Raw genomic sequence first — 24,923 nt, forward strand, 5'->3', positions numbered from 1 at the left:
ATACTTCTGAGTTCATGTAGTGGATGAAGATCAATGCCATGTGTCTTCTATTGTTCTCCACCTTATTCCTTGAGTCTCGCACTGAACTAAAGAGTTCACTGATTCAGACAGACTGGCTGCCAGCAAATATCAAGGATCTATCCTATCTCTGGACACATTACATACACATAGTGTGGGAGGGGGAGCATAAATGCACCAGTGCACACACATGCATACACAGAGCAACACATACATAACTTGCCTGAAGAGAGCAAAGAGAATGTAATATGTTCCTTCCATTTTCAAGTAAAATGAAAACCCTTTCCCCTTGCTTTCTTCATCTTGGGCAAAGGGTGCCACAGGAGAAAATGAAATAATTCAGGATCAGCTCCTTTTTCCTTCCTTGTCCTCTGCCTTTAGTACTACTCCTGTACTTGGGAGAATGGGGCCAGGACATGGATAGGGGTGTTACACTTTAGTCAGGAGGCCTAAAACTGGATCCTAGTCCAGACAGCCCAATAACTCCTCCCCCAAGGAAATGTTAAAAGGCAGACATGATTAATCAATGCCAGTGCTCAGCCCTCAGTGTAACTTTAGTTTTCATGAAATAATCAGCAACTATATAAATTCCTTGAAGTCACAGATTCATGAATGGCACATGACAATATTCACTGAGAGCTGGGCATTGGTGGCACATGCCATTAATCTTAGCACTTGGAAGGGACACAGAAGCAAGCAGATCTCAGTGAGTTCAAGGCCAAACTACAAAGCGAGTTCTAGGATAACCAGGATTGTTACTAAGAGAAACCCTGTCTCGAAAAACCAAAAATATTTACTGAGTTCTACTATGACTACCTTACCTACTCTGTATCTGCATCTATATGTTTTATGCATGTATCACAAAGCCATCGCTTTAGGTTAATTTACCCCTGCTGTGGATATCACTCTGTATGCTGTGAATGTGTTGCTCTGATTGGTTAATAAATAAAGTGCTGATTGACCAGTAGCCAGGCAGGAAGTATATATAGGAGGGACAAGAGAAAGGAGAATTCTGAGTCAGGAGTCAACAGCCAGACACAGAAGAAGCAAGATGTAAAGGCAGAACTGGGAAAAGGTACCAAGCCACATGGCTAAACATAAATAAGAACTATGGGTTAGTTTACATGTAAGAGCTAGTCAATGATAGGCCTTACAAAGCTAATGGCTAAGCAGTTTAATTAATATAAGCCTCCGTGTGTTTACTTGGGTTTGAGGAGCTGCAGGACTGGTGGGTAAGAGAGATTTGTCCTGACCGTGGGCCAGGTAGGATACAGGAAAACTTCAGCTACATACCCCACTGTTCCACTAAATATGAAGTTATGTAATTAACTTATTTTATACAATATACTACTGACATTCTCAATGGTCCATCACGACCTTTTGAAATTAACTATGAAAATGGACAGGCATAGTGGCACATACCTGGAATCCCTGCACTCAGAAAGCTGAGACAGGAGGAGACTTTCAAAGCCAGCCTGGGATATAAAACCGAACCTTGTCTCAGAATAGGGGGAGGAGAGGTTAAGACAGAGGAGGGCAGAGCAGAGCAGAGCATGGTAGCTCATGTCTTTAATTTCAGTACTCAAGAGATTGAGACAGGTAGATCTCTGAATTTACGGAGAGCCTGGTCTATATAGCAAGTAAAAAGCCTCAACAGCTCTTTAAGAAATATGTAAGTGGGGCTAGAGAGATGGCTCAGTAGTTTAAGAACATGTACTGTTTTTGTAGAAGACCTGAGTTCCTGAGCTCAATTCCCAGCACCCACATCAGGCAGCTTACAACTACCTGTAACTCCATCTTCAGGGGATGCCTCTGACCTAATCAGGCATATGTACATATATACTTACATATACATATATGGTGGTATTTTATTTGTACTGAAATGTGATTTTCATTATATGTTAATAAATAAAGTTGCCCAGGGGGTCAGAGCTATTAGAGCCATAGCAAGAGCGCCGCGGCGGCGTATGCCTTTAATCCCAGCACTTGGTAGAAGAGCTAGGTAGATCTGTGTGTTCAGAGATACAGCCAGCATTGGAGACATATGCCTTTAAGACCTGAAGGGCTGTACTTACAGGCAGTGACGAGGCAGTCATGTGGTTGGGTTTACAACCAATGAGGAGGCAGAACAGAAAGACTATTTAAAGACAGACACACAGGAAGTAGCTCTCTTTCGGGGAAGCTAGGAGCACTGCAGGAGGTAAGATTTTAGCTCTGAGCTCTGACCTCTTGGCTTTCTCTTTTACATTGGTTTTGTTTCTTATTTTAATAAGACGGTTGGTTACATCTACATACATATAAATAAATAACAAAAATATTTTTAATTAGAAACATATAATTAAGCCAGGTGTGGTAACATACCATATAAACCTAGGAGTTTAAGAGTTCAAAGCCAGGCCGTACAGTAGTAGAGCATGCCTTTAATCCTAGCACTTTGAAGGTAGAGGCAAGAAGATCTCTATGAGTTCAAGGCTAAACAAGAGTTCAAAGCCAACCTCAGGTACATAGGCAGTATGAAGCACCATGGGCTAAATGCTAAATGAGATTCTCTCAAACAACAATCAGTAATTACCTCTTAATCAGTAACTAATCCTCATCATGAAAGACATATAAACTAATGCTCTTCCATTACATTTTTGGACTACAGCTGGCTACCTGTCTCCTCCCTGCATCCAGCTTGCCTGGAACGTTTTCTTGCTTTCCTTTGGTTTTTCGACACCGTGTTTCTCTGTGTAGTTTTGCACCCTTCCTGGAACTCACTCTGTAGCCCAGGCTGGCCTCAAACTCACAGAGATCCACCTGCCTCTGCCTTCGGAGTGCTGGGATTAAAGGTGTGTGCCACCACCATCTGGCGCCTGGAACATTTTCTAAGGGCAAAGTCATGGCATGCCTTAAAATTCTGGTCATCATGGTAAGAACACACACACCTCACATGCTGGCCTTGCATATTTTATAAGATCTTCCAGGTCAGTATAACTGAAAAAAAAAAATCACAAATAAATTGATGAACTCTTAAATTCACACAATAGAATATGTCTACCCTTCAAATATAATTCTTTAACTTTCAGAAACTTCTTTAAAAACCTCTAATTCTTACAGGGTGGTGGTGGCAGAAGCTTTTTAATCCCAGCACTTGGAAAGTGGGGGCAGGCTGATCCCTATGAGTTCAAGGCCAGCCTGGTCTACAGAGTGAGTTCAAGGACCACCAGAACTACATAGAGAAACCCCATCTTGAAAACGAAAAAAAAAAATCTAATTCTTTATCTCATTTAATTCATTCAATACTCAATGGCTTATAACAAATAACATGAAAAACAGATAAGGAGGCTATTTGGGAAAGAGAGGGGAACCATAAAAAAGGGGGAAAGGGATAAGGAAAAGGAGGGACACAAACCAAGTATAATGATAAATGAGTAAGAAGACAGTGTCATAATAAAACCCATTTTTTATGCTAACTGGAAATTAATTTAATAGTCATGAAAAACAATATGCCTTATTTTCTGCATTCATAAAGAACAATACATTAATATGTAGGTAGAGCAAAGGTGCTCATTGGTGAAGAGGATCAGAACACACAGCATCAAGCCAGGCCATGAAGATGCTGAGGATTCAAGAGTCAGAGAGTAGACAAGGGTGGGAATGGACAGGTGTTCCTGGAAGTCTGCCTCTATGCCACTGTAAGGAAGCCCAGGCCCAAGGACAAATGGGACTGAGCAGAAAGGCAAGGAGGCACCCAGACAAAAGAATTCTACAAGGAACCATCAGGAGGACTTAGCTCACACATATACAGGCTTATAACAGACTGTGCACTAAGATGAATAGAAAGGGAATCCTTAAGAGTACCTGTATTTTCCACACTAATACAGAGCATGATTTATGTATAATAAAAAATATATACAAACTAGATTTGGTGCTATAGTCAATGGTAGAGCACATGCTCAGTGTAAGTGAGGAGAGGAGATGGCTCAGAAAATAAAGGTGCTTGTTGCCAAGCCTGACAACCTGAGTTTAATCAGGACCCAAATAGTTAAAAGAGAGAACTAAGTCCTTTAAGCTGTCTTCCGTGCTGTGACACATGTGCCCCTCTCTCCATACACAATAATACAATGAGAAAAATTTAAGAAGAGAGAAGAAAAGAGGGGTAACAGATATTGGGAGCAGGCCAAATTTAATGAGTCAGCTTTTACTGGCAGCATCTGCCGAAAACAACAGTCCCTCTAAAAACATATAGAGCTAAATGGAAGGTATCTATCACTGGCTGCACTAACTGACTCAGGACAATTGCTCTTCTACACCATCCCTCCATTACGCAAGGATTTTTGTTGAAATTCAGCAAAATGAGCTTACATCTTCACAAGAGATCCTTGTTCTTTCTTACACAGTAACCTGAAGGTGTCACATTTTAGCATTTTAACAGAAAGATTCAAAACCCTACTGAACAACAGAATCTTTTAAACAGACAGAAAAACTTCATTTCCCAGTATAAATGTGCATCACAGTAACTATTTACATTATTCTTAGCAAAGACATACATGAGACCATTCTAAACATCCATTTCAAAATACTCAAGACAGCAAGGTTTCTGAGTAAGCAATTTTCTACTCATAGCTAAAATGGCACTTTCACCTTGAGAGGGCTTAAGTATTTATTTTTTGAAAATATACTGAACTTGCTGGGTAGCTTTCTACTAACAACCACTTAGAAATAATAAGCAATTTTAGGTGAATTATCTTTATGGAAAAGAAAAACTCATCTTCAAAATAGGCAATATTCTTTATTTGGCCACAAGATGACCAGCAAACCCATGTCGTGCCAGATAAGAGTCCCCATTCCTCTCATTACAAAACAATACAAAGACTGAAACTCCCTCAAGGTCTCCCAATCCAACACACTGCTATCCCTGTGTCTCACTGGGGAATAAGCTTTGCCAGCTGCTCCTCCTGAAACTACACAGGATAATTAATGGCCATACCATCACCACAAATATCCAGTTTGAGCCATAAAATCCTGTTTATCAAAGAAACTACTTCAAAATCTATCTGTATATTCTAACTCTCACACACAAATAAATCAGAATCAAGCAAAAAGCACAGGCTGGCTCTTCTTGTAAACACCTATCTTCACCATCTCAAAGCAATTCTTCCAAGATTTCCTCTCAATCATTTGTTTTCAAATCTTCTGCCAATGTTTCTATGAGTATTCCAAAAGTGTTTGCTGACAAAATAATGTACTTCTGTTGCTGCCACATGGTTTGTATGCATTATTTCTGCCACTTTGCCCACTCCTGCCCTTGCTGAAAAAGTTTTTCCCAATGACAGGTGGCCACTGTGTCCCACAGTTCTGGAAAGGCATGACAGATATTGCACACTAGTTCTACTACTCATAGCAGAGAGCTAAACTTCTGTACTGGATGCCTTTCTTGAAGTTCAGCAGAGATGGGTTCAGCAGATCTTTCAAAACTGTTGTAGACACCCAGCTCTCTGCCTATGCTCACCAGTCAGAGCTGGTTCTACAACCAAACCCCACCAAACAGAAATACAGGCCAGAAACTTTGAGCCATTTTAACAAAACTTTGTCTAGTAACTAGACTGAGTAACACATAACTTTAATACTGTTGCAAAAGTTATGGGTGGTATTTCACTTCTGGGGGCTTATTTTTAAACATTTTGCCAATGGTAAATGCTACACTTTCCTTTCCTAATCTCTCAAGGTTGTTAGGGAGGGTTGGGACTCAGCAGTTAAGAACTCTGGGTGAGCAGGGTGGTAGTGGCCCACGCCTTTAATGGGAGGCAAAAGCAGGCAGAGCTCCATGAGTTCGAGACCAGCCTAGTCTACTGAGTTCCATGACAGCCAAGGCTACACAGAAAAATCCTGTCTTGAAAAAAAATTAATAATAATAACAATAATCTTCTAGAGGACCCAGGCTGGATTCCCAGCATTTACATGACACCCTCTTCCAGTCTCCATGAATCCTGTATGCACACGGTGCACAGACATACAAGCAGACAAAACATCAGTACACATAAAAAAATAAATAAATCTTGAAAAACAAAAGTCCGGCCAGGTGGTGATAGCTCATGCCTTTAATCCCAGCACTCGGGAGACAGAGCCAGGAATATCTCTTTGAGTTTGAGGCCAGCCTGGTCTACAGAGCAACATCCAGGACAGGCACCAAAACTACACAGAGAAACCCTGTCTCAAAAAAAAAAAAAAAAAGTTAAGGGTTGGGGATTTAGCAAGCACAAAAGCACAAGGCCCTGGGTTTGGTCCTCAGCTCAAAAAAAAAAAAGTCAATGAAAATCTATACTTCAAATAATCCTTGAAAGTAGATTCTTGGTTTTACTTAAATCGTTTTCATAATTTCACACAGCTAATGAGCAGCTTGTGAAAAAAGTGTGGGCTCTGACACAATGAGCCAGTGTTCCACATGCTTTTACTACTAGCAGTGTCTTCAACCCATAGCTTCTATCCTGAGAACCAATTTAACTAAAAGCAGACAACAGAATCTATGGACATAATGAAAAAACACCCTGTGATGGTTTGAATGAAAATGGCCCCCATAGGTTCATATATTTGCATGTGGTAGTCCCCAGTTGATAAACAGTTTGGGAAGAATTAGGAGTTGTGGCCTTGTTAAAGTGGGTGTGTCCTTTTTGGAGGAAGTGTGTCCATGGGAGTGGGCTTTGAGGTTTCAAAAACCCATGCCAGGCCTAGGTCTTCTCCCTACCCACTCAATCAATCTCTTGCCTACCCTACAGATCAACATGTAAAATCTCAGCTCCAGCAGCATGCCTGTTGTCTGCTTTCCACCATGATGTTCACAAACTAAACCCTCTAAAATGTAAGCAAACTTCCAATGCCTTGGTGATTGTGTCTTTTCACAGCAATAGAAGGCTAAAACACATTAATAGACCACCAAGGACTACTTAGTGATAAAAGCTACTAGGAACTCAAAGGCAGGAGATGAGACACTGATAGGACAATTACAAAAAAAGATGCTACTTCTGAGTGGTGTTTGTTTGTTTTTCTTTCTTTTTTTCTTTTTTGGTTTTTTGAGACAAGGTTTCTGTGTGTAATCCTGGCTGTCCTAGAACTTGCTCTGTAGACCAGGCAGCCTCAAACTCAGAAATACACCTGCCTCTGCCTCCCGAGTGCTGAGATTAAAGGTGTGTGCTACCATGCCTGGCTACGTCTATGCTTTTAAGAAAAACATACACAGTCAAAAATTTACTTATGGTGTGGAGAAATGGCTCAGTAGTTAAGAGCACTGGCTGCTCTTCCAGAGGACCCAAGGTCAATTCCCAGTACCCACCTGACAACAATTCCAGGGATCCAATGCCCTCTTCTGGCCTTCTTGAGTACCAGGTACACCAGTGATACACAGATATAAATGCAGGCAAAATATTATACATATAAATTTTCTAAAAATAGTTTTTAAATTTTTTACAGCTGGAGAGATGGCTTAGCTGTTAAGAGCACTGACTGCTCTTCCAGAGGTCTGGAGTTCAATTCCCAGCAACCACATGATGGCTCACAACCATCTGTAATGAGACCTGGCGCCCTCTTCTGGCATGCAGGCATACATGTAGACAGAATAAATAAATCTTAAAAAAAAAGGAAGGAAGGAAGGCCAGCCACTTCATAGACATGGCATAAAAAATTTACATAAGGAAGACAACTAGCTTTGGCTAGAGGATTTTAATACTTTCCTCACCAACCAATGACTAGAGACATCCCTCCACTGACAAGTCAGTCCCTTAATAACCCCTAATAAGCTGTGAAGAGGGGCTGGGCAGCAATCAATGAGAACATTCTACTCTGTTGGGCCACTTCCAACAGCAGAACTCCCAAATATTTCAAGAGAGAATTTTTTTTTTTTTATTTTAGCGAACTATTAACAGTTAAGTTTGGGGCCATTGAGATGATTCAGTCAGTAAAGTGCTTACTATGCAAACCTAAAGATATGAATTCCAGCCTCAGAAGCCATATAAAAGTGAAAGGGAGCCGGGCGGTGGTGGCCCACACCTTTAATCCCAGCACTCGGGAGGCAGAGCCAGGTGGATCTCTGTGAGTTCGAGGCCAGCCTGGGCTACCAAGTGAGTTCCAGGAAAGGCGCAAAGCTACGCAGAGAAACGCTGTCTCGAAAATCAAAAAAAAAAAAAAAAAAAAAAAAAGTGAAAGGGAACAAGTGACTCCAGAAAGGTGTCCTCTGACCTCCTCAGGTACACTGTAGTATGTAGGCATCCATGTATACACACATCATACATACAAATGATAACATCAGGAACCAACAAGGTGCAAAAAGTGAACCAACTACTAAGAGATATCCCCTGACTTCCACATGCACACCATGGTCCTGTGTGTACACACATACTGAACACATGCTTTTTGTTGCTGTTGTTTTTGTTTTTCAAGACAGGGTTTCTCTGTTGTGTTGCCCTGGCTGTCCTCGAACAGAGATCCACCTGCCTCTGCCTCCCAAGTGCTGGGACTAAAGGCATGTACCACCACCTTCTGACTTGAACACCCATTTTTTAAATGTTTATTGAATTTTAACATGAAAATTACATTCACACTTAACACTTTAATGAGCCTTAATGGCTGGAGAAATAACATAAGAGCACAAGTGCTCTTTCAGAGAACTCAGGTTTAATTCTCAACACCTATACTGTGGCTCACAACCAGTCCCCGGGGATCTGATGCCCTCTTCTGGTCTCCTCAGGTATTATATGTACATGGTGAAGACACACATACAGGCAAATACCCATCCATATAAAATATTTACAGAAAAATTTAAAGATCATTAATGAGTCTTTTACAGTAATCTTCAGAGAAAATTCAATCTGATTTGTAAGCCTGAAAATCTGAGTTCCATTCCCAGAACCTTCATAAAGGTGAAAGGGGAGAGTTGACTCCACAAAATCATTCCCACATGCTTCAAGTGATAAAATTAAGGACACACATGGATGGACACGGACACGGACGGACACGCACACGCACACACGCGCACACACACACACACACAAAATCATATGTACAATGAAGTGAAATAAATAAAAGGCATGGGCCACTGAGATGGTTCAGTGGGTAAAAACTCTTACTTGGCAAGCCTGACGACCTAAATTCAATCCTTGGAACTCTTTTATAAAAGATAAAAGAGATAAAAAGGGAAAGCTGGCTGAAGGGAATACAGGAACTGATACTAATCTTTTCAGAGTTTATTTTCACAATTATTCTTTTTTAATCCAAGTTTTCTTTATTTGCACATGTGCGCACGCGTGCGCACGCACGCGTACACACACACATTTTTTTAATCCAAGTTTTGCTATGTTGCCCAAGCTGGCTTCAAACTTCCACACTCAAGCAATACTCCTACCTGTGGCTCAGATATAGCCAGAATTACAGATGTGCCCATTTTATAAATATAAAATAACAAGTGTATTAAAACCTGGGCATGTGAACTGGAAAGGTGGCTCTGTGGTGAAGAACACTGGCTGTTGCTCTTCCAGAGAACCGGGGTTCCATTCTTAGCACCACAAGGCAGCTCACAACTATCTGCAACTCCAGTTCCAAGGGATCTGACATTCTCACACAGACATACATGCAAGCAAAATACCAATGCACATAAAATAAAAATTGGGTTTGTGCTGGAGTGTTTGCTCAGCATTCACAAAGCCTTGGGCTCAGTACTCAGCACCAAGTAAAATCAGAGTGGTGGTGCTTGCCTTGTAATCTCAGCATTGGAGGTGGAGACAGGAAGATCAAAAGTTCAAGGTTATCCTCAGCTATGTAGCAAGTCTTTAAAAAAAAAAAAAAAAAAAGAGCCAGGCAGTGGTGGCGCACACCTTTAATAATCCCAGCACTCGGGAGGCAGAGGCAGGAGGATCTCTGTGAGTTCGAGGCCAGCCTGGGCTACCAAGTGAGTCTCAGAAAAGGCACAAAGCTACATAGAGAAACTCTGTCTCAAAAAAACAAAAAAAAAAAACAAAAAAAAAACAAAAAAAAAAAATTAAAAAAAGTGAACCAAAGACCAGCCTAGGCTATATTATAAAATTCTGTCTCAAAAAACAGGGAGATGGCCAGGAGATGGTGGCACACGCCTTTAATCTCAGCACTCAGGAGGCAGAGGCAGGTGGATCTCTGTGAGTTCGAGAACAACCTAGTCTATATAGCCAATTCCAGGATGGCCAGGGCTACAAAAAGAAAACCTGTCTCAAAAAAACAGGGAGAAAACAATTTAATAACTAAATCTAGGGCTGGAGAAAAGGCTCAGCAGTTTCTTTGCAGAGGACCCAAGTTTGATTCTCAGAGCCCACTCAGAGCAGCTCACAACTGCCCCTATTAGCTCAAGGAGACCTAGCCTATAACTCAATACACAGACCAAACTGGCCTCAAACTCACACAGAGTTTCCTGTGCCTCTACCTTCAAGTGCCAGGATTAAAAGGACATTTGCCATCATCAAAAAAAAAAAAAAAAAATCTGGGGCTGGAGAGATGAGTCAGTGGTTAAAAGCACTTGTTGCTCAATAGAGGACCTGGGTTCAGTTCCCAGTACCATATGGTGGTTCCCAGCCATCTGCCAGTAACTTCAGTTCCAGAGGAGCCAGTACTCTCTTCTGACCTCCATAGGCATCATGCATGTACATACCATGAAGGCAAAATGCTCATGCACATAAAATAAAATAAAAAAATTTAATATGAAAATAAAATTAAAAACCAGGCTAGGGAAAAATCAGGCTAGGGAAATAGTTCAGTGAGTAACAGCACTTGCTGTTCAAACAAGAGGGCTTGAGTTCAAATCCCCAGCACACACGTAAAAAACTGGGAATGCCGGGGCGGCAGGCAGCACACCCCTTTAATCCCAGCACTTGGGAGGCAGAGCCAAGCGGATCTCTGTGAGTTCAAGGCCGGCCTGGTCTACAAAGCAAGTTCCAGGAAAAGTACAAAGCTACACAGAGAAACCCTGTCTTGGAAAAAAAAAAAAACTGGGAATGGCTGAATGTGCCTGTAACCCCCGCACCGAGCACTGACATAGGAGAAAGATGGGTCCCAGAAACTCAATAGCCAGTCATTCTAGCTAATTTCAGGTTCACTGAGACCCTGTCTCAACAAATAAGACAGATTGAGCCAACAAGATGACTCAGTGGGTAATGGTGCTTGAGAGCAATCCTGATGATTTGAATCCCATTTCCAGATTCCTTAGTGGAAGGAAAGCTGTCTTCTCTGACCCCACACATCCTGTGGCATATGCATGCCCACAAATATAATAATAAACAATTTTCTAAATACTTGAAAAAAATAAGGTGGAAAGTATCAGAGGAAGACGTTCCATGCATTTACTTATGCTTACATGTGTGTGTATATATACAAATCTTAAGAGCTGGGTGTGGTGGCACACACATGTGATTCCAGTACTTAGGAGGTTCAAGGCCAGCCTGGGCTACATAGAGAAATCCTGTCTCAAAAACCCAAGTCAAAGCCAAAACAAACCAAGTCATATAGTAAATAATGTATCAAAATAGTCAAGAGAGGGGGCTGGAGAGATGGCTCAGCAGTTAAGAGCACTGACTGCTGCTCTTCCAGAGGACCCAGATTCAATTCCCAGCAGCCACATGGCAGCTAACAACTGTCTCTAACTCCAAGATCTGACACTTTCACACAGACATACATGCAGGCAAAATACTAAATAAATAAATAAATAGTAAGTAAGTAAATAAATAAATAAATAAATTTTAAAAGTAGCCAATGTTTTCACTTGACCTAACAATCTAAAATACAATATACAAGAGGAGAAAACAATTTTAATAAGGAAAGACCAAGTAAAACTCAATACCATATACTACTAAAATTAATCCAAGGTAGTAATTTTATTTTTAAAAGTAATTTTAGTTTAAAAACTAAGCTGGGACCAGGTGTGGTAGTGCATGCCAACACTTGTGAGTTCAAGGCCAGCCTGGTCTAGAAATCAAGTTCCAAGATAGCCAGGGCTGTTCACAGAGAAACCTTGTCTTGGGGGGAAAAAAAAAAAAAAAGAAGAAAGAAAGAAAGAAAGAAGAGAGAGAGAGAGAGAGAGAGAGAGAGAGAGAGAGAGAGAGAGAGAAAGAAAGAAAGAAAGAAAGAAAGAAAGAAAGAAAGAAAGAAAGAAAGAAAGAAAGAAAGAAAGAAAGAAAGGAAAAAACTAAGGCTGATTTCTATTCTAAAAACAAAATGCTTTGTAAGCCAATGAAGTATGTTCCTCAATCTTTAACTCACACTGGTTAAAACATAAAATAAAGAGTCCTTTGTATCTTTGTGCTAGAAAATTAAGAAAATCAGCTTACAAAGCCTACAGGGCCAAAAATCCACTGGGGATCTGGGTAGATGGCTCAATGGTAAGGTTGTTTGCTGCCAAGCCTGATGACCTGAACTCATCCCTAGAACCCACCCAATGGAAGTAGAAAACAGATTCTTGCAAGTTGTCTTCTGGCCTCTACATATTCAAGTACACTTGCACACACAATCAACCAATCAATAAGAAAATCAATCAATGAATATAATTCTTTAGAAGTACAATACTTAAGTAACAAAAAGGTCAATTTACAAATAAATTAGTAAACAATGAGTGGGTATGAACCAAACAGCAAGGGTCAAAACACATTAGAGACAAACTAAACATACTGTAAGAACTCACCAGAGGTTGAGAGAAATGGCTCCGTGAAAGCGCTTGCTGTGCAAACATGACGACCCAGTTTCGATGCCCCAAAAATCCATGTAAAGGCCATGGGTTGTAGAGACAGGGTTCCCAGAACAAGCAAGCTAGCAAGACTAACTTGAGGTTTGATTGAGACACTGCCTCGATGAATAAGCTGGGAAATCTATGAAGGATGATTCCTAGGCAACAACCTTGGGCCTCCACATAGTTAAACACATGCAAAATTGTGCATACATATTGCAGTGTACACACACAACATTCTCGTATATGAAAAATGAAACAAAAAAATTAAAAAGAAATCAACAAAGGTAACATTCTAGTCAGAGACATAACTACTCTCTCAGCAGTTGAAAGAACCAGCACACTAAAATATCAACAATAATAAAGAACTAAACAAAACCTAAACCAATTGAATCTAGCTGATGTTCAAAAATACCCCATCCAATATCAGAAAATAATTTCTAGTACACATATTAACATTCACAAAGATAGATCCAAAAGAACTTCAGATTTTTGAAGAAAGAAAACAAAAAAAGGTTAAAAAAATCACAATAAGCCGGGCGGTGGTGGCACACGCCTTTAATCCCAGCACTCGGGAGGCAGAGGCAGGCGGATCTCTGTGAGTTCGAGGCCAGCCTGGGCTACCAAGTGAGTCCCAGGAAAGGTGCAAAGCTACACAGAGAAACCCTGTCTCGAAAAACCAAAAAAAAATAATAAATAAATAATAAATAAATAAATATCACAATAAAATAGTCTCTGACCACACTGGAATTACTATAATTTACTTACAGAGCTATAATGCAGCTCAGGAGGTCTAGCAACACCAGTCCACCTTGGCTACATAGCAAGACACTGTCTTAAAAAGGGGGTGGGGTAGGGCTGGATAGATGGCTCAGCGGTAAAGAGTACAAACTGCACCCAGGCATGGTGGTGCATGCCTTCAATACTAGCACTGGGAAAAGTAAGGCAGGTGGATCTCAAGAGGCCAGCCTGATCTACATAATAAGACCCTGTCTCAAACAAACAAAGAGCATATACTAGCTATTCTAGCAGAGGATTCAAGTTTGGTTCCCAGCACTCACAACAGCCTGATGGATTTGTAATCTCAGCACTTGAAAGGCTGAGGCAGAAGGACCACTGTGAGTTTGATTCAATAGTGTGGGCTACATAGTGAGTTCCAGGCCAGCCAAAGCTATGCAGAAAATCTCTAAATAATAAATAAATAAATAAATAAATAAATAAATAAATAAATAAATAAATAAATAAAGTAGACAAGGCATGATGGTACCTGTCTGTAATCCTAGCACTCAAGAGTAAGGTAGCAGGATCAGGAGTTCAAAGTCATCTTCAGGTACATTGTAAATTTGTGGTCATCCTCAACTACTTGAAACCACCTCTAAAAACCACTAATAAGTCAGCAAGATGGCTCAGTAGGTAAAAGCACTTGCCCTATAAGCCTGATACTGAGTTTAATCCCCAGAATGCACAGTAAAAGGAGAGAATTCCCTCCAGAAAGTTGTCCTCTGACTTCTTCCTGTGCTCTACGGCACATGTGCACCCACCATCACTATCACATCATATAAACAAACATGTGTGCACACACAATAATTTTTTAAAGTAAAAAAAAAAAAAATGGCTGGAGAGATGACTCTGTGGTTAAGAGCACTGGCTGCTCTGGCAGAGGACCTATGTTTCATGCCCAGCATGCACCCACGTGGTAGCTCACAACCACCCACAATTCCAGTTCCAGAGGGCCTGACACCTTCTTCTTTCCTCTGTGGGTTCCAGGCACAAACATGGTACAAAGACATACATACATGCAGGCATATAAAATAACACATTTTTTAAAAAGTAAAATAAATAAAACAAAGGGGTGGGGCACGAATGCTGTGGGATGTCTTTCTGTACACTGTGAATATGTGTTGCTCTGACTGGTTGATAAATAAAGCTGCATCAGCCTAAGGCAGGGCAGGACAGAGCCAGGTGGAAAGATCCAAAAGAGATAGGAAAAGGAAAAGGGAGAATAAGGGGAGATGCCAGACGCCACCCAAGGATCAGCAAGATGCCAGCAAACTAGTAATGTCACAGCCACATGGCACCTTATAGATTAATAGAAATGGGTTAAGTTACAAGAGCTAGCCAGCAAGAAGCTTGAGCCATAGGCCATGCAGTAATTAATATAAGCCTCTGTGTGTTTACTTGGCTCTGAGCAACAGTGGGACCCGGAGGGACACAGGAAAACTTCCAACTACACACTAATGATATAGCTATCTCAGAAGCCAACAACTCGCCTAAGAAAACCCTATGTGCAATCCCCAATACCCTTTTCCTGATATGCCCACGTCAAACCAGAAAGCACTGAAGGAGATGGTCTGTCTGAATCTGTCTGACCAGGGATAACAAATCAGTTGTAAAGTAACAAGAGCTTTATTTTACTCAGATACCAGGAGCACCAGTGAGTAGAAAAGGATGATGGGCATGCCCATGTACTGTTGGCATCTCTGCCCTTGTTCTTCTGATCTGGTAGAAGCACTAATGTTTGTGGCCTCATCCCACACACCTCTGATGAACAGTGGGAGGCCATGCAGGGTAAGATAAAACTCAAGATAAAGAAAAGCTGCCCATCCAGGGCTTCTCTACCACACTGGACCACAGAAGAAAATGAAAAGAAGAAGAGCCACTTCTGGAATAGCTCAAGTCCAGCAACTCAGCATATTTACTAGAATCCCAAATGGCAAATAGTACTGATGCTAACAAACGACCATTTTTACATGAGGGGGGACACAGAAAGTATAATAAAGAAATATTACACACATAGACTCAAACATTCAGATTAAACAGACCAATCTGTAGACTATCTGTAGTAGGTTGGCTGTTGCTGTAATAAACACCATGAACCAAACACAATTTAGGGGAGGAAAGGTGTATTTTAACTTCCAGGTTACAGGGAAGCCAAGTAGGAGTCCGAGGCAGGAACAGAAACAGGCCATGGAGGAACTATGCTTATTGGCTTGCTACCTGGTTCTCATTCAGCTACCTTTTTCATACAGCCCAGACTCAACTGCTTAGAGATGGTACCACCCACAGTGGGCTGAGCCTCCTACATCAATCAAGAAAATGCCCCACAGGCCAATCTGATGGAGGAAATTCTTAAACTGAGGTTCAGTCTTCCCAAGTATAACAAGTTGACAACCAAGATTAGCCATCAACACCACTAAACCACTGAAACAGACAAGAAAGAAACAACTCAGCTGGCGGTGGTGGCACATGCCTTTAATCACAGCACTCGGGAGGCAGAGCCAGGAGGATCTCTATGAGTTCGAGGCCAGCCTGGTATACAGAGCGAGATCCAGGACAGGCACCAAAACTACACGGAGAAACTCTGTCTAAAAAAAAACATTAAAAAAAGAAAAGAAGCCGGGCGGTGGTGGCGCACGCCTTTAATCCCAGCACTCGGGAGGCAGAGCCAGGCGGATCGCTGTGAGTTCGAGGCCAGCCTGGGTTACCAAGTGAGCTCCAGGAAAGGCGCAAAACTACGCAGAGAAACCCTGTCTCGAAAAACCAAAAAAAAAAGAAAAAAAGAAAAGAAACAACTACAAAAGCCAGGCATGATGGCACACCTTTAATCCCAGCACTTCAGGGGCAGAGGCAAGTGTATCTCTATGAGTTCAAGGCCAATATGGTCTACAAAGAGTTCTAGGACTGCCCGAGATATCCTGTCTCAAGAAACCAAAAAAAGAAAGAAGAAAGGAGGAAGGGAAGAAGAAGGAATATCAGTGCTAGCTAGCCAGTTCTTTATCCCCACCCGCCCTCAAAAAAATTAATTTAATTTTAAAGTGAATAATATACTATGACCACAAAGGGATTTAATTCATGAATGCAAAGCTGGTTCAATATCCAAAGTTGGTTCAATATCCAAAATCAGTAACACTATTAAGACATTGGTAGCATAAAGAAAAACACAATAATAATCAAATGGGAACTTCTTTAATATAATGGGCATCTACAAAAAACAAAACAAAATAAAAAACCTACAACAAATACATAGAATGGTGAAAAGCCACAAGCCTTTTCCCCAAGTTCAGGAAAAAGCAGTAATAACCACTCTCACCACTCGTAGATGAAGCTGTACTAAAAGTCCCAGCCAGTATAATATAAGAACAAATCAATCAGCTGGGCAGTGGTAGATCACGCCTTTTTGAGTTCAAGGATAGCCTGGTCTACTTCCAAGACAGCCAGGACTACATGGAGAAACCCTGTCTAAAAAAACCCAATAAATAAATAAACAAATAAATCAGCTAGGAGTAGTGGCGCATGCCTTTATTCCCAGCACATCGTGTACTAGGTTCTACTCATAGTTGTATATGCTGGCAATGAGTAACTGAAAATTTAAAATTTTTAAAACATCAGGCAGGCTGGGCAGTGGTGGTACATGCCTTTAATCTCAGCACTCAAGAGGCAGAGGCAGGAAGATCTGTGAGTTCGAGGCCAGCCTGGTCTACAGGACAAGTTCCAGGACAGGCTTCAAAGCTACACAGAGAAACCCTGTCTCAAAAAAAAATCAGAGAGGAAGAAAAAAAGACAGACAGACAGACAGACATCAGGCTGGAGAAAGGACTTAGGGCTTAGTGGTTAAGAGCACTGGCTGCTCTTCCAGAGGGAGGGGGAGGAGAGGGGGAGGGGAGGGGAGGGGGAGGGAGAGGGAGAGGGAGAGGGATAGGGAGGGAGAAAGAAAGAAAAGAAAGAGAAAGACGGGAGATAGGGAGGTAGGGAAATAAAGAGAAAAACATTGGGCTGGAGAAAGGGCTTAATGGTTAAGAACACTGGCTGTTCTTCCAGAGGTCCTGAGTTCAATTCCTAGCAACCACATGGTGGTACACAAACCATCTATAGTGGGATCTGAAGCACTCTTCTGGCATAAAGTCATACATGCAGAAAGAGTACCATATACATAAAATAAATAAATAAATCTTTTAAAAACGATTTTAAAAAAATTGGAAAACATTATTTGCAATATTTGGGGGGGGGCAAGAAGTGGAATAAGAGGTGGAAGGAGTGTAGGTCAGAGAATGGCAAGTGTATCAGAGTATGTGGCATGCAGAAGAGGTCCTGGGTTCTATCTCTGAACTAAAAATAAAGGAGTTACTTGAAATAGTTGAGAAAAGTAAAATTTGAAATAATGAAATATACACACATCTAGAACAACATAAGCTGTATGGTCTCTATGTTACATGCAGAAAATGTTAAAGAAAGGAAACATAAACAGCCAAATAAGCAGAAAGCCAATGCTACTATTTCTACCTTTTGGAAGATTCAAAATAATAACTCAATTTTCTACCAAACTGATCTATGTTCAGATTTAAGAGTTTTCTATTCAAATCTCATAAAAATTACTTCTATAAACCAGCAAGCCGATTCTGAAATGTATCGAAATAACTGTTCTTTAATTTTGTTTTAGAGTTGGAAGAATCACTCAAGACAGTGTGGCACTGGCTATGGAGCAGGTACACCACATCATGGAACAAAGAGTACAGAATAAGCCAGGCGGTGGTGGCGCACGCCTTTAATCCCAGCACTTGGGAGACAGAGGCAGGCGGATCTCTGTGAGTTCGAGGCCAGCCTGGTCTACAAAGCGAGTTTCAGGAAAGGCACCAAAACAACACAGAGAAACCCGGTCTTGAAAAACCATAAAAAAAAAAAAAGAGTACAGAATAAGCAACAAAAATAGGAACAATTGCCAGGCAGTGACAGTGCATGCCTTTAGTCCCAGCACTTGGGAGGCAGAGGCAGGTGGATCTCTCTGAGTTTGAGACCAGTCTGGACTACAGAGCAAGTTTCAGGACAGCCAGGACTACACAAAGAATTCCTGTCTCGAAAAACAAACAAACAAGAAATTCTCAGTTCTAAGTAACACTTTTTCCAAAAAGGTACAGGAATTGGATGGAAACAGCACATGAAAACTGTTAATATTGCTCAATAGAGAAATGCAGACTAAAACCATGCTACTACTATATGCTATTTACTTAAAATCATTCAAGACAGGACTGGAGAGACAGCAGCTCACAACAGTAGGTAACTCCTACAGTGGTATATTCCTACAGTCCTAACTACAGTAGGTAACTCCAGCTCCAGGAGCTCCAGCACCCTTTTCTGGCTGCTATGGGTACTCAGCACCTATGTAGTACAGATATACATGAAAGCAAAACACCTATACACACATAAACTAAATAAAACTTGTTAAAAAAAATAGAATAAAATGATTGAAAGAAAAACTACTGAAAATAGCAAATACTAGAAAGGATGCAGAACTGGAATTTTCATGCATTGCCAGAAAACGTTTGATAGGTCCTCATAATGTTACCATACAACCCAGTTCCCATTCTACAGAGCCCTAGAGAATGAAATTTATTTTCACACACACAAAAAAAAAAACCACAAAGGTTGATTGCAATTCTCTATTCAATAAACCAAAAAAAAAAAAAAAAAAAAAGTCCACCAATGAAAGACTAGATCAACTGTAGTACATACATACATAGAATAAAAGGAATTCAACAGTGAAAAGAAACAAATTACAGACACATGCAATTTAGATGAATCTTGGGAATTATACTTAGGAAAATAAGCCACCTCAAAAGGTCCTATACTGTAAGATGACATTTATACAACTTCTTCAGGACATGAAATTATAGGGGCATGCCTGTAATCTCAGTATTTGGGAGACAAAGACAAGAGGACTATCATAAGTTCAATTTCCAACTGTTCTACTCAATGAGTTCAGGACAGCCAGGACTATATAACAAGACTTTGTCTTTCTTAAGTAACTGTGGCTGTCAAGAATAAAGAGTGAAGTAAGAGTATGAATATACAAGGATAACAGTATTTTTCTGATTAATGAAATTGTCCTGTACCTTGACTGACAGTGACCTCAGAAGACTCCATATGTGTTAAAATACGAATAACAAGGTTGGCGGCATAACTGAGTGATAGAATACTAAACATACACAAGGCCCAGGTTCAATCATTAGGACCTCAAAGCTGGTCCACAGTGGTATATTCCTACAGTCCTAACTTCTCAAGGATCCTGAATTAAATGCTCACGTTGAGTTCAGGAGTTTGAGACCAACCTACGCAACATCACAACATCTGTTTCCCAAGACAAAAAATAATTTTGTGCTGGGCAGTGTTGGTGCACGCCTTTAATCTTAGTACTTGGGAAGCAGAGGCAGGCAAATCTCTTTGAGTTTGAGGCCAGCCTGGTCTACAGATGGAGTGCCAGGACAGGCTCCAAAGCTACACAGAGAAATCCTGTCTCAAAAAAAAAACAAAAAAAAAAAAAAAACAAGAATTTTTTTTCCGACTGGAGAGATGGCTCAGAGGTTAAGAGCATTGGCTGTTCTTCCAGAGGTCCTGAGTTCAATTCCCAGCAACCATATGGTGGCTCACAACCATCTACAATGAGATCTGGTGCCCTCTTTTGGCCTGCAGGCCAAACACTCACTGTATACATAATAAATAAATCTTTAAAAAAATTTTTTTCACTATATATTAACTTCTAAAAATTAGCCTACAGCAGTATCACTTAAGAAAGCTAACCAGTTGAATCTCAAGTCACACCTCTACATACAAAAAAATCCTATTCCGCCGGGCGTTGGTGGCGCACGCCTTTAATCCCAGCACTCGGGAGGCAGAGCCAGGCGGATCTCTGTGAGTTCGAGGCCAGCCTGGGCTACCAAGTGAGCTCCAGGAAAGGCGCAAAGCTACACAGAGAAACCCTGTCTCGAAAAACCAAAAAAAAAAAAAAAAAAAAAAAAAAATCCTATTCCCAGGAACATGCCCAATTTAAACACTGCCCATGCACACCAAAAGACACACACAAAAATGTGAGCTCATTCACATCAGCCTTAAAGCAATTTCAATGCCCATCCACATTGGATTAGACAGATTGATGAACCTTCACAGTGCAAAGTGTACATGCCATATCATATAAAACAACAGTCACATGCAGTATTACCCTGGAGTCACCTCAAATGTAATGCTGAGCCAAAGCACTCTGGCACAAAAAGACCCTTTTGTATAAAACTCAAAAACAAGTAGAAGGCATGGCCAAGATAGGTAGCACACCTTGGAGCAAATGATGAGGAGCACAGGGCACTGAGGATACCCACAACGTCATGAAGCACTCTAAAATCCTGCCACAACAGGGCTCTCTGTGGTGGCACCTTTTCTAAAGCCTGGATGGCAGTAATGTAAGCTGTTCTAAGTTAAACCAGTAATCCTAAAGCACCCCAAGTTCTAGATTTTTATTCAACCTACTTCCTCAGACCACTAAAGCAAGGTGAACTGCAACAAGTGTACCTTCACCTACTTCAAAGACCCAAATAACAGGCCGTGCACACCCTCTAAGCTCGGGATGCACTTGCATGGTGGCCTTAACCCATTGCTAGCTAGACTCCTAGCATCAGAATGAAAGGGAACTCACATTATCACAAATGTCCATAATTCCATGACAGATTTTTCTGACTTTAAATTTCTAAATTCATTTTGAAAACTTCCTTTGACCCCCTACCCTAAGTGGCATCCTTTTATAAAACTCACAGCACTACAAAAATAGCCTTAAATCCCCATTCCAGCCCTGTGTGAGTATAAGTCACATGTAATCTGATATTCCAACAGCTAATAACATAGGTTGATTTCCATAATAGAAGAATTCTGGGTTTTCTAAGTGTACATGACTTAATGTTAGATACTTATTTTGAAAATATAATTCTCATTATGTAGACAACTTTTGTTTTTGTACCTAATATCAAAACATTTAAGTGTCAAAGGGCAGTGAGAAAAACTTCCATTACTTTTATTTGCAAATAGAAAAACAGTAATCTCAGGTTGTAGTAGTACCATTTACCTTCCTGGCCCACAAACAAGACTCACTACAGAAAAGTTTGTCAGCTTGAAGCATATGGGAAAATAAGCTTCAGAATGCCCATCACAAAGTCCTTATGGACACTCTATGAGACTTTCCTATGTAATCCATATGCATGTACTATTTTACAAAAACAGTTCTATGCTATAAATACTGTAATCATTTTTACTTACAATATCATGAGCATTATGGAAATCTATTTCAAAACAGAAATGCAAAATAATTAGATTTATTATATGTTTCACTTACTAACTGTTCACTGAGTGAGCAGTCTAACCATTGCACAAGCTCATTTAAGTCCAAGATCCAGGTCTAATATTTTTAATGACAATTTCTCCATTTCACAATTAGAAAAAAACTTATCAATAGTGTCCTGAAGCCAGATCTCTAATAAAGCCCAGATCATCATCCTGAAATACAACAGCCACAATCACACCTCACTTACAGATAACTACCAAGCACTGCTTACATACTTCCCTGCATTTACTTGTTCTTAATCCTAGGATTTGGGTGCCCTGTAAGGAGTACAGGTCTAGCACTGTGTCCAAGAGAACAGAAACTTAAAAATCACACACCTTGAATACCAGAGTTTACTTCTGGACCAATGATTCCACATGCTGGTTTCCTTCTCCCATTGCCCTTTTTTCTTTACAGAAGCTACTCAGACCCACAAATGCCCTAATTGGCTCAGGAGTCATCTCAGTGAAGGTGGTATAACCCACAATTCTGTGCCCTGAACATACAGCAATGTGGTTAGGACTCCCTACTAAGGATAAAGACAGCCTTCCCCTGGCTTCTCTCTTAGTCACCTTCTGGTTTAGTGACCTATGGAAAATAGAGGATGCTCCTCAGGACCTCTCTCTGAGAAACACAGGACCAAGACAGACACCACTACCTACTGACATTGTTGTGCATGCCTGTACTGTGCCATATAAGGCACCCAAACAGCTTGCCATCAGTAGGGAAACTGGGTTTTCAGAGTGGCACTAAGACCTCTATAAAACTGAGTGTGGTGGTGATGCCTTTAATTGAAGCACTCAGGAGGCAGAGTCGGGGGATCTCTGTTGAGTTCGAGGTCAACCTGCTCTACATAGTGAGTTCCAGGTCAGCCAGAGCTAGAGACCCAGTGTCCAAACAAAACAAAACAAAATAAAACACCGGGCAGTGGTGGCACACGAGTTTTAATCCCAGCACTTGGGAGGCAGAGGCAGGTGGATCTCTATGAGTTCGAGGCCAGCCTGGTTTACAAAACCAGGACTGTAACACAGAAACTGTCTCAAAAAGTCAAAACAAAACAGATCTCTGGAGTTGCAAGGCCATTTTTAGCCCTACTGCCATGAAGACTAGTTTTGTATATGATTAAAACACTTTCAAAAAAATGTTTAAACTAAATCTTTGTTTTGTTTTGTTTTTTTGAGACAGGGTTTCTCTGTATAGCCCGGGCTGTTCTGGAACTCACTTTGTAGAGCAGACTGAGCTTGAACTCAACAGAGATGCAGCTGCCTCTGCCTCCTGAGTGCTGGGATTAAAGAAGTGCCTGGCAAGATACTTTAAATTTAAAATACAGCAAAACCCAGTGTTTTTCATGATGTAGATCAAAATTCAATTACAGAACAAGTATTTTAATAACCTAACAGAGTAGAACAGAAAATACTGGAATATCCTTCTATAAAACTCTTTTGTGTATGATTTTTTTTTAATGGTGGGTTATGGCCCAAACTCTTGAAGCATAATAGTTCAATACAGACATTCTTGCCCAAACTAATACTATGCATAATATTATCTGAGCTTGAAGTCCTACAAAAAGCAGGTTATTTCAGGTAAATATTCCAATATGAGTTGTTATTACTAAGTCCTAGAATGAGGTGTAAGGAGTAAGGCTTCTACTTTGTTACCACCTGGACTTCACTAAATGTACAGAAATGGGTGTACTTCACTTCAGCCCTAGCAATCACTAATAACATTTCTATTAAGGATTTGCATAGGCCAACCTCCCACCTTTCCCCTCCCAGCAGAGGCAAAAGCGGCCCTCAACGTCCCAAAACGAAAAAGCACATCATCATCTAAAACTTGAGCTCACTTTACTATCCAGAGTCGTGGAAAAGGACAAACTGGAAACTCAAGCCCAAGGCCGAATCCCAGATGCTAAACAAATGTAACAAAGCTGCGGGCAGAAAGCTCCAAAACTGCAGAGCACACCCGAGAGCAATAAGGAAAATTTAAGTACTCATGCATTACTGCACTTTCCTACAACAACATGAGCATCAAAAATCACGCCTCGCGCAATGGTTTACCTGCTCTCAATACGTACTGTGCCAACACAATATTCCGAATCTCTAGCAAAAATAAAAAATCTGTCTCATGATTTGACACGCAAATCTTTTAGTTTCTTCACTGTGAATGTCTTCAAAACAAGGTAACTTGTTTTAACAACCTTACAAGAACTCAACTTGAGAGAAACCCAAAATCATTCAGTGGCCAATCCAATCAGTGGAAACGACCATGCCAACTGCACCCCACTACAAGCACTATCTTCCGAAGCAGAATCAAAGCGGCAGCAGTCCATCCACGGCATGCCTGCGTAAGTAAAACTGAAAATAGTTACCCTAGCCCTCGCGACTACACCCGGCCGACAGTCTGAGGAACGAGACCCCCGGCGACTCCCGAGAGCGGATCGGAGCAGGAGGAGAGGACAAGGCAGCCGCGCCCGCAGCGCGTCAGGCAGCACAGAAACTTCTAGGGGGCACTTTTCAGTCAGCCCCAAGGCCGCAGGCAGTGTGCCCCGGGGGTCCCTCCGGCGCCGCCCTCTGCGCCGCTCGCGCCCGGGAGGAGCTGTCAGCTAGGCAGCAGCCGGCCCGTTATCCGCCGGCCGCGCCCGCCCGCCCGCCCGCCCAGTCGCTCGTGAGGGGGCGGTGGCCGCTCCCGCCCGCGGACCCCCGCTGCTTACCTCGAAGTAGCCTCCGGCGGCGCCGCCCGCGCCCGCGCCCAGGGGCCCGTGGGCCGCCGCGCCGCCCAGCAGGCCCGCCGCGCCGGGGCCCGGGGCCTGGGGGCCGCGCAGCGCCGCCGCCGAGCCGGCCTTGCCGCCCGAGCCGCCACCGCCCGAGCCGCCGCCGCCGCCGCGCTTGTTCTTCCGGCGCTTGGCCCCGCGCTTGGCGTCGGCCGGGCTCATGGCTGGAGGGAGGGACGGAGGACGGCGGGCGGGGAAGGGGCGCGGGCGGGCGCCGGGCCGCGGGCGGCGGCAGCGGCGGCGGCGGCGGCGGCGGGCGGGCGGAGGCGGCGGCGGGCGCTGCGGCC

The 24,923-nt window shown here is 41.9% G+C and overlaps 1 protein-coding gene across 7 annotated transcripts in view; it reads right to left on the bottom strand.

The window, feature by feature from the left end:
• The window catches only part of Fam193a (family with sequence similarity 193 member A), a 123,610-nt gene extending 98,900 nt beyond the window's left edge, over window positions 1-24,710 (bottom strand). For 3 of the 7 annotated variants that reach the window (XM_076546978.1, XM_076546977.1, XM_076546976.1), the window contains exon 1: window positions 24,577-24,710. The gene's annotated coding sequence lies outside the window, so the exon portion shown is untranslated. Of the gene's footprint in view, window positions 1-24,234; window positions 24,519-24,576 lie in introns of those variants that run through there. The other 4 variants (XM_076546979.1, XM_076546982.1, XM_076546980.1 and 1 more) reach the window with 4 other exon arrangements.
• Window positions 24,711-24,923: the final 213 nt, after the last annotated feature.

Source organism: Peromyscus maniculatus, chromosome 10 (assembly GCF_049852395.1).
Source record: "Peromyscus maniculatus bairdii isolate BWxNUB_F1_BW_parent chromosome 10, HU_Pman_BW_mat_3.1, whole genome shotgun sequence".
NCBI classification, from domain to species: Eukaryota; Metazoa; Chordata; class Mammalia; order Rodentia; family Cricetidae; genus Peromyscus; species Peromyscus maniculatus.